Source organism: Alligator mississippiensis, chromosome 1, assembly GCF_030867095.1.
Source record: "Alligator mississippiensis isolate rAllMis1 chromosome 1, rAllMis1, whole genome shotgun sequence".
NCBI classification, from domain to species: Eukaryota; Metazoa; Chordata; order Crocodylia; family Alligatoridae; genus Alligator; species Alligator mississippiensis.
In genome coordinates, this window is record NC_081824.1 from 119,529,438 (window position 1) to 119,535,437 (window position 6,000).

General features: G+C 46.1%; 1 long non-coding RNA gene across 2 annotated transcripts in view; it reads left to right on the forward strand.

Moving 5' to 3' along the window:
- Positions 1–5,751, forward strand: part of LOC132243519 (uncharacterized) — an 86,201-nt gene extending 80,450 nt beyond the window's left edge. Inside the window, exons 2-3 of one of the 2 annotated variants that reach the window (XR_009455135.1) lie at positions 494–527; positions 4,220–5,751. This is a non-coding gene — a long non-coding RNA (uncharacterized LOC132243519). The other variant, XR_009455134.1, reaches the window with a different exon arrangement.
- The last annotated feature ends 249 nt before the right edge of the window (positions 5,752–6,000 follow it).

Consider the following 6,000-nt stretch of genomic DNA (forward strand, 5'->3'; position numbering starts at 1 on the left):
AAGTGTCCTTTGAAATGACTGAGCAGCGCTCACAGTAATCCAAACCATGTACCTGCCTTCCAACCAAGTGTCACTAGCAGGAGATCATTTGCTGAGGACTAGAAAGCATGTAGGCAGCCTAGGTGGCTGAACTGAATGGAGTTGCAATTTTAGTGTGCCCTTTTCTGCTTTTGCTGGAGATACTGTTGTACTGTTTGTCCTGGACTAAAGTTGTTCCCTGGAGGAGCAAACATTATAGTTCTCTCTCTTGAAAATGCAGCCAGAGGAAGTGGTGGTGATGGTTGTAGCCTTTTATATTTTTAATGTCTACTTTCTTGTTTTGATTTTTATGTTTTCCAACATTATAACATTTTAACCTTGTGGAAACAGCATTTCAATGTTTCAATTCCATCACTTTGGAATCTCTGATTAAAAACATCTTTTGCAAAATTTTGAACCAGCACTAGCTATCAGTCTCATATACTCAGAATCTTCCTAACTTTTTATTTTAAAGGAACTGAAGATTGGAAGGGATGGATTCACTAAGAGTAAGTCATGCATGACCAACCTGATTGCCTTCTATGATGAGATGACTGGCTCTGTGGATGCAGGGAGAGCAGTGGTTGCAATATACCTTGATTTCAGCAAGGCTTTTGATATGGTCTCCCACAACATTCTTACAAGCAAGCTAAGGAAGTATGGTTTGAATGAATGGAAGGTAAGGTGGAGAGAAAGCTGTCTGGATTGTTAGACTTAAAGGATAATAATCAGTGGCACAATGTGTATTTGGCAGCTGGTATCAAGTGGAATGCCCCAGGGGCTGGTCCTGAGGGCAGTTTTGTTCAATATCTTCATCAATGGTCTGAAAGATGGGGTGGAGTGCACCCTCAGCAAGCTTCTGAATGACACTAAGCTGAGTGGAGTAGTAGATACACTGGAGGTTAGGATTCAGAAAGACCTTGACAAATTAAAGGTTTGAACCAAATCTTATGAGGTTCAATAAGGACAAGTGCAACTAGACTTAGGACAGAACTATCCCATGCACTGGTACAGACTGGGGTCTGACTGGCTAAGCAGCAGCTCTGCAGCAAAGAACCTGGGAGTTACAGTGGACAATAAGGGGATTTAATAGCAGCTTTCAACTACCTGAAGGATGGCTCCAAAAAGGATGTAGCTAGACTGTTCTCAGTGGTGGCAGATAACAAAACAAAGAATGGTGGTCTCAAGTTGCATCCAGGAAAGTTTAGGTTAGATATTAGGAAAAACTTTCTCTTTAGGAGGGTAGTAAAGTGCTGAATCAGGCTACCCAAAGAGGTTGTGAACTCTCCACCCTTGGAGAGTTTTAAGACCTGGATAGACAAAGCCTTGACTGGGATGATATAGTTGGGCCTGGTCCTGCTTTGAGCAGGGGGTTGGACTTGATGACCTCCTGAGACTCCTTCTAAGATTCATTTTCTATGATTCTACAACATTCCAAGCCATGGACTCCAGTCCCCTGTATTGGTAGACTGCCCTTTGTCCAAGACTGTCCATAAAAATGTTCACTCCAGCTCTTTTTGCATACCACATCCATGAAAGCACTTGAACCAAGACCTACAAAATGCCATTGGAGGAGAGCAGAGAAATAAGGCTACCACCAATAGTCCCAATGTGGCATTGGCATATTCAGATGATCCTAAGAAGTAGGCCACTCATCATGTCAAAGAGGAATGCAAAACAAACATACAAAATCCAGTTATACAGGAAACCTTTGCTATTCGCGAATCCACTATTTGCAGATTCGAATATTCATGGTGTGCTGCACCAATGCAGTGGGTCAGGGCGAGCACCACTGTGGCTCCCTCTGGTGCTGCACCGAGTTCCTGCCTCTGTGTAAGCAGGCATGGAGTGTTGTGCAGGGAAGGGGAGGGAAGAGCAGGGGAAAGCAAGTGGAGAGCAGAGCTGGGCGGGCAGAGAGTGAATGCCAGAGATGGGGAGGGAGGCAGCACTGGTGGTGGCATCTTCTCCCCCAGAGGCAGCCACGGTCAGTCCCCAGGCACTGCAGGGGAGCCCCATGCTTCCAGCTTCTCATAGGGAGGGAGCAGGGGGCTGCTGTGGTATCTGATGTGGAGTCCTGTCAGTATTCACGGATTTCGCCATTTGCGGGTGTCACAACCAAATTAAGTAGTGCCCATGTCACAAACAAGTAATAACCATTTAAAACAGTTTTTTCTGCACTAGGTTAACTAAGGGTTAACAATAATGATAGTAACCGCTTTTTTTCTGCGCGTGTCAAAAAGAAATTTATTGCTGCGCCACTAACAGAGATAAAAACTTTTGCCTTCTTTGCTTTATATAAATCATTATAATTGGTCAAAGAAAACAGGGAGTAACCCTATGATAACACCCTAGCGAAGACCGCTAGATAATTGGCGATTCTAATTAGATTTATGACGTGGCGAAAAACAATTGGCTATCATACAAACAAAACCTGCTTACATTTTTCGCAAAGTCGAAGACAACTCTGCCCACACCTTGGAGTAAATCTGACAATTTGATCAGCTGTCAGCGTCTTCCCGCCGTGACCTCCCTGGCGTACCCTTGCCTTGCATGCCCGATAAGCCGACCACCGGCCCATATATATATATCTGCAGAATAACTGAATGACGATCTCTAAGCTGTAACTAACTAAGTATCTCTGACCTCCGTCTTACACCACCTTGACGTGAGTAAACAATCTTGCTTTGCAACCGATAAGCATCTGCCTAATTAATTCCACTCCACGCGTCACAAGTACCTGCCTGACGGCCTTCTAAGGCCCCGGACCCTTATCTGCCCGGGTGGGAGTCAGGGAGAGCTGCTGGCCGGCTGCCCTGGGTCCTGACATGGCGTCACGAACAGGATCAAGGGGAAATGTGATGGAGTGGGAATTAATTAAGAACTGCCCCTGGTGTAGTGGGGGGCGCCGTGTAGATAACGCGGATGAATTATGGGCCCACATCGCTTATCACCAAGCGAGCGGAGCGGAGTCAGGGTGCGTCAGCGGCTACTTCTTGCTGAGAGGAGAGGAGGGAGTTGGAAAGGAGTGGGCAAGCTCCGAGTGGGACAAAGAAAAGATGATTAATGTAGTGTCACTCCTACTGTGTGAAAATGCAAACTTAAAAACCCAGTTAGCTACAGTCAGCAAAGCTGCTGCGGAGATGGCAGCGTGCCAAAACCCTCCGTTGCCACCAGAAAATGGCACCGAGAAAAATATGAGCTGCCCGGAGGACCTGGAAAAGAAGGGCGGAGCCACAGAAGAACAGGTGGGACTCCACCCAGCTACCCCGCCCCAGGAGATGACGTCGCTCCCAATGGCCCCACCTCCGTCCCACAGGGAGGGGGCAACGAGCAAGAATCCGATCCTCTCATCAGACACAATAACAACTGCAGCTGCCACTCATCCTGTAACAATAACCAAGCAAGTAACCAACCCAGAGGGTGCAACCACCACCACCACCCTTGACGTCATCAAAGCATGCATGAAGATTTATGGAGAAGAGGATACCATCAACCTTCGCCTTCTCCTCAACCTGCTCGTTACTCAGCCAGCAGAAAATCTTTTAAGTCAACTTCCACGACTGCAAGCCCTTATAAAGTCAGCAACCGCAAACTCAGCCGTTGCCCTAAGCTATCTTACTGCATATCCAGTCGAACATCAAAAGCCAAGACATTCCCAATTCAACTTACGAAAGGAATCAAGACTGCCACCCCAGAGGACACCAGAGGAAAGAGCCATGTTTGGGTTCCTCCTAAACCACTTCACACTTACCAAACAACGGCTACACGTCCTAGGAGATGCGGAACAACGACAACTGGCACATATACTAGGCTACCAATCTCGACCGATCCCGCCAACCGGTCCGGGCCCCGGAGGCACCCACGCCTAACAGCGCACTCCGGATAACACCGCAGCCTGCCCCAACAAACAACTACTTGAAGGGGGCATCTATGAACTAGCGCTTCAAAAGCCCCAACCATGAAAGCCGAAGCTCACCCGTAGACACCACACCATCGTCGACCACATCTGCGAGTGCACAAGGAAGTCATCTGCGAACCCGAGCAGTATCCTGGCTCCTACTCTGTGCTCCTAGAAGGTGATCAAACCTGGTTGCTCATCATAGCTCATCACAACTGGCTAACTCGCCGCCATGCTGTTCACCGAGTATGGCCACCCTTTTCTTTGTTTGTTTGTCTGTTTGTCTGTTTTGTCCCCTTACAGGCCCAGCGAAGACGAAGAAGCAATCTGTGACTGCCTGATCGCGAGAATCACCAAGCACCAACCTGCAACACACCCGGGTTGACGCCACAATGGCTGCCTGCTCATATGTCGCAAGCAGGGTCGTCGCTCTATTCCTGCAGTTACCAACAGATTTCTCGGTGAACAGAGCTGACTTCAAAACCTCCAACTCAGTCCTAAACCTTTTGTCACTGTAGGCCAAAGACACAAGTAACGATTCATTTTATGGTTTTTCTTTTCCTGTTAATGATCTTGTACGTATTTGTTTTGTTTTGTTTTAAAGCCTGTTCGAAACTTTACGCAGTGAAGCCAAGTCATAATGTTTTGAGTGGAAAGCTCTGAATTATTAAAAGAGAACAGCATTGATAATCTGAAGGTTTGGGGGATGTCGCAGAAAGGTCGAGTGTAGACAAAAGCATTGAATAAGAGAGAGAAAAGAGAGAAAATTTTGCCTTTTTAGTTTGGTTTCTTAACTGAAACACGAGAGAGCACAAGAAACAAATGTGAAGGCTTATTGTATGTCGTAGGTGGATGGAGGACAAGAAGTGTCAAATCGTTGAGAGAAAAAGCAAGTAGTGATGTATGACAAGGTTAGTGCGTTTCGACAGTCTTAAACAAAGAAATGAGGAAAACTGCGAAAAACGCCAAACCGACTCTCGGGTATAGGCCAAGGTTGGCTATCAGACCTCTTCCATTGGTTTGGGTGTAACACGTGATCATGGTTCCTCAACTTGTTAATACCCTTCATTATGCTTTTGTTATCAATTGCTATATTTGTGTGTTTTAGCTGTTGAATTTTACAGTATCTCAAAACAAAGTTAACCATGCTTTTTGCTTTTGTATACACCCGCTTGCCAAACACTAACAATGATGAACAAAATGGTCTGTACATAAACATGATGTTACTTGCTGTGCCATGGGCAAGGGGGCATGTCACAACCAAATTAAGTAGTGCCCATGTCACAAACAAGTAATAACCATTTAAAACAGTTTTTTCTGCACTAGGTTAACTAAGGGTTAACAATAATGATAGTAACCGCTTTTTTTCTGCACATGTCAAAAAGAAATTTATTGCTGCGCCACTAACAGAGATAAAAACTTTTGCCTTCTTTGCTTTATATAAATCATTATAATTGGTCAAAGAAAACAGGGAGTAACCCTATGATAACACCCTAGCGAAGACCGCTAGATAATTGGCGATTCTAATTAGATTTATGACGTGGCGAAAAACAATTGGCTATCATACAAACAAAACCTGCTTACATTTTTCGCAAAGTCGAAGACAACTCTGCCCACACCTTGGAGTAAATCTGACAATTTGATCAGCTGTCAGCGTCTTCCCGCCGTGACCTCCCTGGCGTACCCTTGCCTTGCATGCCCGATAAGCCGACCACCGGCCCATATATATATATCTGCAGAATAACTGAATGACGATCTCTAAGCTGTAACTAACTAAGTATCTCTGACCTCCGTCTTACACCACCTTGACGTGAGTAAACAATCTTGCTTTGCAACCGATAAGCATCTGCCTAATTAATTCCACTCCACGCGTCACAAGTACCCGCCTGACGGCCTTCTAAGGCCCCGGACCCTTATCTGCCCGGGTGGGAGTCAGGGAGAGCTGCTGGCCGGCTGCCCTGGGTCCCGACAGCGGGGATCTCCAGAATGGATCCCCCGTGAATAGCAAGGGTCTCCTGTACTTGACAATTTGACCTGGAAGGAAATTCCTTCCTGACCCCACCAGCATGCACCAGTAATCTGAA